This window comes from Sus scrofa, chromosome 12 (assembly GCF_054392235.1).
Source record: "Sus scrofa isolate SSC_HxYL_T2T_F1_AM1 chromosome 12, Sscrofa_HxYL_maternal_Yorkshire_Landrace_v2.0, whole genome shotgun sequence".
Classification (NCBI taxonomy): Eukaryota; Metazoa; Chordata; class Mammalia; order Artiodactyla; family Suidae; genus Sus; species Sus scrofa.
In genome coordinates this window covers 8,245,436-8,258,868 of record NC_139394.1, presented here as the reverse complement: position 1 = coordinate 8,258,868, position 13,433 = coordinate 8,245,436, and the positions used below count along the sequence as shown (strand labels likewise).

At 51.5% G+C, this 13,433-nt stretch overlaps 1 protein-coding gene across 28 annotated transcripts in view; it reads right to left on the bottom strand.

The window, feature by feature from the left end:
• SLC39A11 (solute carrier family 39 member 11) overlaps positions 1 to 13,433 on the bottom strand; it is a 445,093-nt gene that overhangs the window by 6,850 nt on the left and 424,810 nt on the right. The gene's annotated exons all lie outside the window — the stretch shown is intronic.

Sequence of the window (13,433 nt, the reverse complement as noted above, 5' to 3'; positions counted from 1 at the left end):
GAGGAAACTGACTAAACTGAATGTCCCCACATGGGAGGAAAGGCACGGTGGGAGGGAAACGGGGTCAGTCCGAATACAATGGGAAGGCGGTTTCGGGGTCTGTCCCCAGACAAGATTCAACCTTGGCTGGACAGATCCCGGGGCAGCCCCTCCATCAGGGCTCATCTGGTCACCAAAGATCTCCAGGGTATGGGATGTAGGTGCCACTGGGCCAGCCATCCCGACATGTGGCCTGAGAGAGTCGTGAGCGGACTGGATAGAAAAGGAAACCTCCCCTGGCACTTGGCTTTCTGGTCCATTTGCTTCCATGCATCTACCTTGCAGCCAAGAGGAATCTACCCATCAGCTCTGGACAGCGGCGAGGGGGTGCTGTGGACCAGCAGCCCACTCCACCCATCCTCCCTGCCCACTCACTCATCCCAAGGCCCTGGGACAAGGGCCCATTTCCATTAGGCCAGTTCTGGCCAGTTCTACCCTCCAGCAAAGAGGACCTATGGTAAGCCTCAGCATTTAATAGCTTGTCTTCCTTTTGTTTAAGGTCTTGAAACAGCCTGTTTCGGCTTTGGTTCCCCCAAGTCATGCATGCACAGTTCACACGGGACTCACAGCTCCAGAGATCCTGGGAGCTCCATTGGGGAGCTGCCAGGTCAAGGACACTCGTAGGAAGAGACTGACCCTGCCGGAATCTTGGACTTATCTTTCACCCGCATGTGGTTCATGTCATTTAATTCCCCTCCTGTCCCTTCTTGACAGCTTTGCATTGTTTGCCCTCAACATCCTCCCATCAGCTCATCAAAGTGACGGCATCTGAAAAATCATCCTTCGTTCCTTGAGGAAGGGAATATTCCAATGGCTTAGGGCTGACAGGGTCACCGAGAGGACCGAGCAACTCCAGGAAAAACTGTCTGTAAAAGGCGCCCAGCTGTGTCACTCAGTTGTGTGGTGACCTCCCTGGAGGTGACTGGCCTCCTTGTCTGTTGCCTAAGGCAGCCCCCTCCTCTTGCTTCTGACGGAGGGAGGGGTTCAGACATGCTCTGACCTCATTCCATGAGCCAGAGGACAGCAGCACAGGGCCAGAGAGTAAATATTTTAAGTTTTGAGGGCCAGTGGGTCTCTGTCGTAATGACTTCGCTCTACTTTTGCAATGCATGTTAAAAAGGGGGCGGGGCTGTGTTCCAATAAAACTTTATTTACAAGAGTAAGTGGTGGGCCGGATTAGGGTTATTGTTGGCAGACTCCTGCCCTAATGTCTGAGTGGTACACAGAGGTCTTGACAAGATGAAACCACAAACCCTTGGCCTTGAGCACCCCACCCCTCCCGAGGTCCTCACCTACGGCAGTTGACATTTGGGCTTTGCTTATGTTCAACTCTTGGGCCCATGACTGGTTGTCTGTGCTATGGTCCATGTGCCCTGTCGTAGACTTCAAAGAACAACACAAACTCTTCCTCCCTTCCAAAGGGCGCCAGGACGATGACCTGGGACCGGACTTCTAAAGCCGTTAGCACAGAGGACCTGGTGTACTGAGAACCCAGTCCTAACCCTGCCCCTATTGTGGGATGGGGGTGCATGTTATCACTGCGGTTCCAGTGTGAGCTGATGATAGAAGGGGCAACAGAAAATGGGACTGCAGGACAGTCAGTGTCAATTAGAGGACTGATTTAGCTTCAGGAAGCAGAGTGGGGCCAGGGCGGGGGCCAAACCCTCTCCAGCTCTGAGGCCTTTCCAAGAACTCATAGTCCCACTACTGCCAAGATAGGCTCAGAGTACTTTCTGCCCTGAATCAAAACTCACTCCCTTCCATGTAAATTGTTGCATCCACTATGGAAAACAGTAAATACAGAAAACTAAACATAGAACTACTCCTGACAAAACTATAGTTCAAAAAGATACATGCACCTGTATGTTCATTGCAGCACTATTTACAATAGTCAAGACATGGAAACAACCCGAATGTCCACTGACAAATGAATGGATTAAGAAGACGTGGTACATATACACAATGGAATATTACTCAGCCATTAAAAGGAAAGAAATAACAGCATTTGCAGCAACATGGATAGACCTAGAAATTATCATGCTAAGTGAAGTCAGTCAGACAATAAGACACTAACATCAAATCCTATCACTTACATGTGGAATCTAAAAAAAAGACATAATGAACTTCTTTGCAGAACAGATACCGACTCACAGACTTTGAAAAACTTATGCTTTCCAAAGGACACAGGTTGGGGGGTGGGGAGATGCACTGAGGGTTTGGGATGGAAATGCTGTAAAACTTAGTTGTGATGATTGTTGTACACCCATACATGTAATAAAATTCATTAAGTAATTAAAAAAAGAAGATGTGGTACATATATGCAATGGAATACTACTCAGCCATAAAGAAGAATGAAATAATGCATTTGCAGCAACATGGATGCAACTAGAGATGATCATACCAAGTGAAGTAAGTCAGAAAGAGAAAGACAAACACCAAATGATATTAATTCAGTGTGGAATCTAAAATATGGCACAGATGAGCCTATCTATAGAACAGAAACAGTCTCATAGACATAGAGAACAGACTTGTGGTGGCCAAGGAGGAGGGTTGTAGGGAGTGGGATGGACTGGGAGTTTGGGATCAGTAGATGCAAACTATTACATTTAGGATGGATAAGCAATGAGGTCCTACTGTAGAGCACAGGGAACTCTATCCTATCTCTTGGATAGACCATCATGGAAGATAATGTAAGAAAGAAATGTGTATATATTTGTATGACTGAGTTACTTTGCTATACAGCAGAAATTGGTACAACACTGTAAATCAACTATATTGTAATAAAAAATTTAAAAAAAAAAGAAAGGGGAAAAACAAAACAAAAGTCGGGAGTTCCCCCTGTGGCACAGCGTAAATGAATCCAACTAGTATCCATGAGGATGAGGGTTCAATCCCTGGCCTTGCTTAGTGGGTTAAGGATCCGGCATTGCCGTAAGCTGTGCCGTAGGTTGCAGATGCGGCTCCTATCTGGCGTTGCTGTGGCTATGTTGTTGGCTGGCAGCTGTAGCTTTGGTTCAACCCCAAGCCTGGGAATCTCCATATGCCATGGGTGCGGCTCTAAAAATCAAAAAATAAATAAATAAATAAAAAGAGTGTTGTCTCTTGCCTCAAAAGGCTTGAGGATAAACTCCTCTATCCGGGGCAGGGGATGGGAGCTGGCCTCAGGGGCTGGTCTGGGGACTGCCCTGGATCACGCTGTCTAGCCTTGATCAAATGCCCAGGCCCTGATGCTCATGCCCCCAGCAGCCCTGGGCAGAAACAGCTCCTTCTATAGGCTTCTGCCATCACAGTCACAGACCAAGCTGACCCTGAGCTCCTATTCCAGGAGTGGGGCGCATTTGAGATATATTTTTGTCAATAAAATGAACCTTAAGGGCAAACTTCTGCCCGTGTTTCACTGGCACCTGTCCTGCCTTCTTGGACAGACCCTACGGCAGTGTTCTCTTCCTCCAAACCCTTCCACCATCCCCTCGCTGCCCCCAAACGGTGGAGTGGATACAGCCAGTTCCTTGATCTTGCGCAAAGGTCCACGTTTTCCTCCAATGAGGAAGGTCAGGGTGACAGGCCAGGTCATATGTCCCTTGTCTGACATGGAAACAGCCCCTTCCGGCTCGCTGTCCACTGTCATCTCCTGTCCCCTGGGTTTACAGGCAGGCGCACCACTCAGCCCAGACCTAACCGTGGAGCTGCCCGGCCCTTGTCACCAACGAGTCAGAGGTGGGGCTCCCCCGTTCAAAGTCCTCGCCGTGTCTGGGGGCTGACTGCCGCCGTCTGCCTCCTCCACATCCTGCCTGGGAGCCACCGTCCTGATAAACAGCACAGAAACTCCATTCTTCTAGGCCTGGCAAGTGTGTTCCCTGGGCCCTGCCCGGCCCTGGCACACTGGGCTGCCAGCCCAACCAGGTGCCCCACCCTCGGGATCCTGCCAGCCTTTCTCAGCAGGGCGCCGCCCCGCTGGGCAACCACGGAATCTCTGCTGAGGGCTCCTGGGCTCCTCCAGCGCACAGCGAGGGCTGGACCAGAGCTTCCCTGCCTTTCCCACCTCCCTACCCATCACCTCTTGGCCATCCTCTGCACACACACGCTGGCGTACCACGTTTCCCTGGTCGCTGTATGACACGCGTCTGGTAGATGTCGATGAGGTGGGGTGACCCAGTGAAGGGGCTTGGTCCCCTCTATTCTGCTTCTCCATTTGCATCAGCTCGGGAGCACGTATCAGACCCTCAGGAGCGCGTATCAGACCATCAGAGTCTGATGAATTGTAGTGTCAGGCATTGGGTCTGCAGATTTTAGGGATGTGCTGACAGAATGAGGACCACTGGCCTAAGATGGCATCCGAGGGGCTGAGGACGAGATGAGGACAGTGGCCACGCCCATCTTAATCAGGAGCCGCTGCCCTGCTACCCAGACACCCAACTAAGGGGCGTCTCAGGGGCGGCCCGTGCTGGGAGCTGAGGATACCAGTGGCCACTTGTGAAAGCATCAGGGGGCCTGCAGGCTGGGTGTGGAGCACTGGACGGGGGTCCTGGGAAATGGAGCAGGAGTGTCACAGCAGAGGGTCATTGGGGACACAGGGTATATCAACAAAAGTGACAGGGGATAATGATCACTGCATATCCGGGTATGAAGGAGCAGGCAGGAAGCTGGGACTCAGGGTGGCAGGGCTGGTCCCTCGGAAGTCTGAGCTCAGGGCTGACTTAGGAGCAGTGGGGGTGGTACTGGCTGGCAGGGACAGGACACTGAAAGAGGGAAGCACGCAGGCTGCCAGGGTGCTGGGATGGAGGCAGCTCCAGGAATGCCCACTCCCTCCTGCAGCCCTATTGTGCTCTCCCCTGTGGCCTCCACTCCCACAGACGCTCTGCCAGCATCCCAAGGTCACATCCCAAGGTCAAGGGCCTTGTTGGGCCATCCCCTCCATCGTTTACACTTGGGGAGGAAAAGCCTGCGTGCAAGGTTTCCTTTGCAAGATAACTGTGCAGATTCCAAGCAGGATTCAAAAACAAGAGGAGAACCCCAAACCCTGGCCCTTCAGAAGACTTGAGGCTGCTGTCTTCTGGGTTTGGCTCTTCCAGGAAGGAGCATAAAGACACGGTGGCCAGTCTGGACCTTGGCAAGTCAGTGGAAGGAAGGGGGACATGGAAAGGAGGGCTCTTTAAGAAAAAAACTGGAGTTCCCGTCGCAGCTCAGTGGCTTAAGAGCCCAACTGGTATCCGTGAGGATGGGGGTTAGATCCCTAGCCTTGCTCAGTAGGTTAAGGATCTGGCATTGCCGCAAGCTGTGGTGTGGGTTACAGATGTGGCTCAGATCTGGCGTTGCCATGGCTGTGGCGTAGGCTGGCAGCTGCAGCTCCAATTCGATCCCTAGCCTGGGAACTCCCATGTGCTGCAGGTGCAGAAAAAAGAGAGAGAGAAAGAAGACAGGGAGGGAGGGAAGGAGGGAGGAAGAAAGAGAGAAAGGAAGAGAGGGAGGAAGAAAGAAAGAAACCAAAGGCTGTCCCTGCCCTTCCAGGATAAGCCATGCCCTACGGTGACCTGTCCCCCTGGGCCTCACTGGGAGCAACAGGGGAGTAGGTCCTGGGAGAAGAGCCAGGAAAGGCCATCCATGGGGGAGCAGGGGCAGGGGAGGGGAGAGGAAGCCAGTGGGAGGGGGGAGAGGGGAGGGAGGAGGGGGGTCAAGGGCAGGTGTGGGGGTGGTCAGGAGGTGAGGCGATGGCTCCTGGGGCTGGGCTGCACCCGCAGGGGCTCCTGGGAAGGTGAGCTCAGGGTCCGTCCACAGGGTTGCCTCTGGGCATCTGGCTTGGCGCATGCTCACTTCTCTTCTCCTTTCCCTGAAGAATCTGAATTTTCTAGGAGGGACAGACCCAGACCAGCGTTCCGGAAAATAGGGCTGATTTTGAAGTCCATTTCCTAGGACTTCGATTTTTCTTTTAAATGTAAATAAAGCTGGAAGAGAGAACGGCAAGAAGAAGAAAGGCCACGAGAGCAACACGAAGCCTAGAGAGCTAAATGATTCTGGCAGAGTGAGGTGATCTGGCAATTCTTCCTGGAGAAGGTGACACGCAAGATGGACTGTGACAAACACCCCATCAAAGGATTGGCAGAGGACCTGGATCAACATGTCTCCAGAGAGGACCTATCAATGGCCAGCAGGCACACGGAAGAAACGCTGCACATCACCAATGATCAGAGAAATGCGAATCAAAACCACAGGGAGGCACCACCTCACACCAGTCGGGATGGCCGTCCTTAATAAGTCTACTAATAACCAGTGCTGGAGAGGGTGTGGAGGAAAGGGAACCCTCCTGCACTGCTGGTGGGAATGTAAATTGGTACAACCACTATGGAGAACAGTATGGAGATCCCTCTGAAAACTGACTATAGAGCTACCACATGATCCAGCAATCCCACTCCTGGGCCTATATCCAGACAAAACTACATTTCAAAAAGATACACCTATGTTCACAGCAGCACTATGCACAATAGCCAAGACATGGAAACAGCCCAAATGTCCACTGACAGATAAATGCAATAAGAAGCAGTGGTACACACAATGGAATACTACTCAGCCATTAAAAAGAACAAAACAATGCCATTTGCAGCAACATGGATCTGACTAGAGTATATTAAGTGAAGTAAGTCAAAAAGAGAAAGAAAAATATCATATGATATCACTTCTATGAGGAATCTAAAATATGGCATAGGAGTTCCCATCATGGCTCAGGGGTTAACGAACCCAACTAGGATTCATGAGGATGCGGGTTAGATCGCTGGCCTTGCTCAGCAGGTTAAGGATCCAGTGTTGCCATGAGCTGTGGTATGGGTTGCAGACACGGCTCAGATCTGGCATTGCTGTGACTGCGACGTAGGCTGGCAGCTACAGCTCCGATTCAACCCCTAGCCTGGGAATCTCCAACATGCCATGGGTGTGGCCCTAAAAAGACCAAAGGCAAAAAATAAATAAATATAATAAAATAAAATATGGCATAAATGAACCTATTTATAGAACAGAAACAGACTCACAGACATGGAGAACGGACTTGTGGTTGCCAAGGGGGAGGGAATGGGGTGGAATGGGCTGGGAGTTTGGAGCTGGTAGATGCAAACGATTCCATTTAGAATGGATAAGCAATGAGGTCCTGCTGTACAGCACAGGGAACTCTATCCAATCACTTGGGACAGACCATGATGGCAAGTGATACGAGAAAAAGAGTATGTGTGTATATATATGGGTCACTTTGCTGTACAGGAGAAATTGGCACATTGTAAATCGACTTAACTGTAATAAAAAAAAAAAAATTCCAAAAAGAAAAAATAAAAGGATGGACTCTGAGGAGTCCCCTGCTGGCACATGGGTTAAGGATCCAGCGTTGTCACTGCAGCCGCTCAGGTCACTGCTATAGCACAGTTCAATCCCAGGCCAGGAACGTCCACGTGTTGTGAGTGTGGCCAAAAACAAAACCAAAAAACCCAGAGATGGACTTTGAAGGATGGGGAGCCTCTCAATAGCTACAGCAAGATGCAGAAACGTTTTTCCTACAGGAAGGAGGAAGGATGGAAGCCACCATGGGAGAGGGTAGGCAAGGCAGCCCAGGCCTACTCTCTCTCTCCTCTTCCCCAATTTAAAGTCAACACACAAAACAAGAAAATGCTCTGTTGTCAAAGCCCGTCTCTCCTTGGCCTCGTCTTCTAAGACTCCTTCCTGTGCACAGCTGCGGCTGCTGGCTTTTCAGAACCTGTGCTGAACGCCCCAGCTCCACCCAAGGAGTCTTCCCAAGGCCACGTAGCAGGTTCCATCCCAGGGGGCTCCACCCATCTTTGGAGGCCGAGCCCTGGGCTGATGGGACCCTGGGAGGGGATTCCCCTGAGACCCACGCCTTCGCCGTCTCGACTCAAACTTTCTCTAAGCCTGTCTCGGGACCTTGAGCTTGGGGAAAGCTTTCAGTGAGTGTCAGCAGTGACCTGCGGCCGAAACGGGCTTGTCTTTCATTACCGCGCCCGTCAGAGGGAGCCTGAGGTCCTCGGGCTAGAATAAAAATGATGAAAATTATCTCTGCCCTTTATGGAGTGTTGCTCAGTGTCAGGTGTGCTTGGAACCATTTTACGTGTAGCAACACGCTTCACCCTCGCAACCACTCGTTGGTGTTTTCTGCCATCGTTATCCCCATTTGACAGATGGGGATACTGAGGCAGGAGGAGGTTAAGGGACCTGTCCCCAGGGTTACCTTGCTGGGAAGTGACAGAGGGGACTCCTAACCACTACTCTATATGCCTCAGGTCCTTGGGGCCTCACACAGACCCACTGAAGTATCGTGGACAGAGATGGTGACGTGGACTCAAATCCTCAGTAGAGAAGCAGGTGCTGTTTTGTATCTGCTGGACCAGCGAGGTGAGGCTCTGGCTGGATAGAGATGTCACCCAGTAACCTCCAGGGTAAATGGGGTCAGAACATCCCATCGATGGCAGGGTGTGCATCTTGTCACTTTCATTTTGGACCAGTTCATTCTTTCTTTTTTTTCTTTTTCTTTTTAGGGCTACACCTGCATACAGAAGTTCCCAGGCTAGGGGTCCAATCAGAACTGCAGCTGCGGGCCTACACCACAGCCACAGCAATGCCAGATCCCAGCCATGCCTGCCACCTACACCACAGCTTGCGTCAATGCCAGACCCTTAATCCACTGAGCGAGGCCAGGGATCGAACCCACATCCTCATGGACACTAGTTGAGTGCTTAGCCCGCTAAGCCACAATGGGAACTCCTGGACCAGCTCATTCTTTGTTGTGAGGCCCGCCTTGCACATTAAAGGATGTTTAGCAGCATCCCTGGCCTCTACCCACTAGATGCCAGACGCTCCTCTCCAGTGGCAGCAACCTCAAAAGTCTGCAGATGTTGCAAAATGTCCCCTGAATGAGAATCACTGACCAAGGGTAAGCAGCAGCTTAGGGGAATTTGCTCCCTCACAAGTACCTGAACACTGGAAACCGCTCAGACTGAGCGAGAAAAACATACGATCTTGTGCGTCTTATGGGAGAATTTCTAGGCTCAGTGGAGTTGAATCTTCAAGGGAGCTTAGCTGTAGCAAGGCAGATTCCTGAGATTCAGGGTAAAAACACCACCTGACAGCCACCAGGCCTCGGCTCCCTCGTTCCCAAGGCAGTAGCCTGGGAACCTCAGCACGGAACAATTCTGAGCCCGCGCTGTGCTCTCTGCGAGTGGCACCCCCTGGAGTTGGGCGGTGGAACATTCCTGCTTGAACCCCAGCCATAGATTATGACTAGTTCTGGGGTTGGAGGCGAGGCATCCTCGGGAGGTGGTGCAGAGCCTCCGGGGTTTCTCTGGAAATTGGCAAGTGAGCGTCCCTGCAGCCTTCTCTCCAGGCCGTGTTCTCCGGCCGGCTGGTAGTGAAAGGAGGCCAGCGCACTGCTGACAAGCCCTGCTTTACCCAGGCTTTCAGATGGCCCCGTGGCGATGGGCGTGTGTGTTCTTGCGTGGCAGGCCCCTACACACCGTTGTGATTGTTATCATCCTGCGGTGAAAGGGCAGATTGTTCGGGCCTGCCAGTGACATCACCGGCTTCCCACTGGGGCTGCTTCTCGAGGTGTTTGAAGAACCTGCGGGTGGGAAGGGGCTGGGTGCTCACCGCAGGGCTGCCCAGCCCTACCTGCTCCTCGAGCTGGCTTAGCACGCAAGGGATCTTCCCCCACCCTTTCGTTCCTGTTCCTTCTGTTCTGGGAGGCTTCCTGCCTCAGGCTGGAAAGATGAGTCGGCCCAGCGGTTCCCTTAAAGCCAGCTGCCCTCCCCAGAGTGGGCAGGGAGGAGCCCCAGGAAGTGAAGCCACCAGGCAGGGCGGTGTCTGCGGGTGATTCAGGCCACCTTGGAGCACCTCTCCTGGCCAGAAAGTAGAGAAGCCTACAGGTAACTGCGGGATCTCCAACACCCCGAGGGGTGCCCTGGGCACCTTTATGGCTAAGTCTCCGCCAATCAGTCCCCTGCACAGGCGGGGTACGAGGCTGCCTTACGCAACAGGAAAAGCACCCAGCGGTATACACCCAAGAGCGATGCGCCTCCAGATTCATTAAAAGACATGACCCAGGAGAGTCACTCTATGAATAATGGCCCCGAACTGGAAACTAAGCAAGTGCCCGTCCGAGACAGGATGAATAAACCGAGTTCCATTCCCACCACGGAACGCCGTGCACAGCAGTGAGAACCAATGTCTATCTACAGCGTCACAATTCTGGAGGAGGCCCCTCACAGACAAGGTGTTAAGTGCAGGAAGCTAGACACACAATACTGAACCCTGCGCGACTCTATTATAAAGTCCCCAACAGGCAAAACCATGCTGTGTCTTCTCATCCATTCACTGAGAGGATGTGCCACTGGCCACAGGCAAAAATTTATTTGTCAGTTCTCCCTAATATACTTGGAGTTTTAAAAATAATTGTTTATGGGCAGAACACAGGGACTCTTTAAGAGGTAGTTAGTCAAGTCCTGAGCGGGGATCATACTTTTGGGAAAAGGATAACTTCCCATGGCCTTTTTCAAAAATTATTTTTCTTTTGGGTTGCGCCTGCAGCATGCAAACGTTCCTGGGCCAGGGTCTGAACCTGTGCCACATCAGTGGCCCAAGTCACAACAGTAACAATGGTGATCCTTAACCTGCTGAGCCACCAGGGAACTCCCCCATGGCCTTTTAAAAGAGGGTTTTTGTTTCATTTTGGGGGCTTTTGTTCGTTTGTTTGTTTTTGTCTTTTTAGGGCCGAACCCACGGCATATGGAGGTTCCCAGGCTAGGGGACTAATCGGAGCTACAGCTGCTGGCCTACCCCACAGCAACTCGGGATCCGAGCCACATCTGGGACCTACACCACAGATCATGGCAACACCGGATCCTTAACCAACTGAGTGAGGCCAGGGATCGAACCCACAACCTCATGGCTCCTAGTCGGATTCGTTTCCACTGCGCCACGACAGGAACTCCTGTTTTGTTTTGTTTTTAATGCCCGCACATGCAGCATTTGGAAATTCCCCAGCCAGGGATTGAATCTGAGCTGAAGCTGCGACCTACATCACAGCTGCGGCAATGCTGGATCCTTTAACCCACTGTGCCGCGCTGGGGTTCAAATTCACACCTCCACAGCCACCCCAGCTACTGCAGTCAGATTCTTAAGCCCCTGTGCCACTGCAAGAACTCCTAAAAGATGTTTTATTGCAGTTGAATGTATGTGCAGAGAAGAGTAGATATTATAAGCGTTCAGCTCAATGCATTTTCAGAAACGTGAGGAATTTCTCAAAACCCACAGCCAGATCAAGAAATGGACATGACCAGCACCCCAAAGCCCCTCGGCCCTGGGCTTTCTGCACATCACAGCCCTGCCCTTGAGAGGAATCACTAGCTCAGTGGCACCTGCTTTCGAATTTCATTCACATCGATGGTTTAGGCGGTCGTGGGAGACCCCAGCAGAGGATCGTCTGGGGCTTTGGATGACTGAGGGCTTTGCGTCTCATCTCCTGTGATCTTGGCGCGGGTGGTCTCCTTAGGCCATAGGTTTGGACCTCTGTACAGGCAGCCCTCGTTTTACACCACTGCCCAGACAGACACTGGGGTTTTTTTTACAAATGGGAGGTTTGTGGCAACCGTGCGTGGGACAGGCCTATCGGCGGCGCAGTTTTGCTGACAGCATTTGCTCGTTTCGTGTCCCTGTGTCACTTTTTGGCAATTTCTCCAAATGTTTCAAACTTTTTCATAGCTACTCTGTGTGTTAAGGTGGTCTGCAGCCAGTCATTTTTGATGTTACTGTTACATATTTTGTTTTAGATTTTTAAGGTATGGGCATTGATGTTTTTCAGACATCCCACTATTGCACCCGTAAAAGATTACAGGAGAATGTGAACACCATTTTGATGTGCGTTGAGAACCCCCCAAATTTGGGTGACTCTTTTTTTTTTTTTTTTTTTCCCCGCCGAGGCCTGGTGTCTCTGAGGTGTGTCTGCAGAGCCTGTTTCCCCCAGGATACCTGAGTTCCACCCTCCTGACGTCTTTCCCTCTGCTTTCTTCTTTTTCTCTTTTCCTTTCTTTCTTTAATTCCTCTTCCTTCTTTCTCTCTTTCTTTCTTTTTCCTTCCTTCCTTCCTTCCTTCTTTCCTTCTTTATTTCTCCCTCCCTCTCTCCCTCCCTCCTTCTCTTCCTTCCTAAGGCTGCACCTGCAGCATATGGAAGTTCCCAGGCTGGGGGTCAAACTGGAGCTGCAGCTGGAGGCCTATGCCATAGCCACAGCAACACTGGATCCTTAACCCACCGAGCAAGGCCGACGATGGACCCTGCATCCTCACAGAGACAACGCTGGGCCCTTAACCCACTGAGCCACAAAGGGAACTCCTCCCTCTGCTTTCTTATTCACGGAAGCTTCAGTCAAGTCAGGATCCACATTTTCGGGGAGGGGTTGCGACAAAAACACTTGGCTCTCTGGCACACAAAGTACCACTGCGACCACTGAGACATTTTCCATCATTTTGGCACTTTCTCCTAAAGAGCTTCGAGTGCCGTTATAGACACGTATTATTTCTTTCACATGGGAGGTATAAGTTCATTTTCCACTTTGCAGACATAGTAACAAAGCCAACGAAGGGTAAGTGATAAATCTGAGCACACAACATGGGTCACGGCAGTAGAGGAAACGGTGCTGGATGCCGAGCCCTTTCTCACACCCCATCCCTCAGGGAAAAGAAGTAAAAGTGGTCATTGGCCCAGATGGGTCATCTCCCTCCTGCTTTACAGGGACAGCCTCCTAACTGGCCTTCCTGCCTCTCCCCTTGTCCCCTGCAGTCTCTTCTTTGCACGTATTTTTTTTTTTTTTGGTTCTTTTTTAGGGCCGCACCCGCGGCATATGGAGGTTCCCAGGCTAGGGGTCTAATCGGAGCTGTTGCCGCCAGCCTACACCACAGCCACAGCAACAGCAGATCCTTAACCCACTGAGAGAGGCCAGGGATCGAACCCGCAACCTCATAGTTCCTAGTCAGATTCGTTTCTGCTGCACCGCGACAGGAACTCCTCTTTGCACATCTTATGATGCTTCTCTGGCTGGACCAGTGTGGTCCAGCTGCACCTTTCCCTCAAAGGCAGACCCAAGTCCTTCCCCTGTGACCCACGTGCTCTGTGACAAGGAGCTGAGGCCACCTGCCAGCAGCCGTGTGAGGGCACCATCTTCAAAGTGGACCTTTCCGCCCCAGTCCAGCCTTCAGATGACTGCAGCCTCAGCTGACCTCTTGATGGCAACCTCAAGAAAGACCCCATGCAGGGCTACTCGGCAAAGCTGCTCTCAGATTCCTATCCCACAAAAAAAAAACTGAGGTCAAATTTACTGGGTTGAGCCACCAATCTTGAGCTATTTTGTTATACA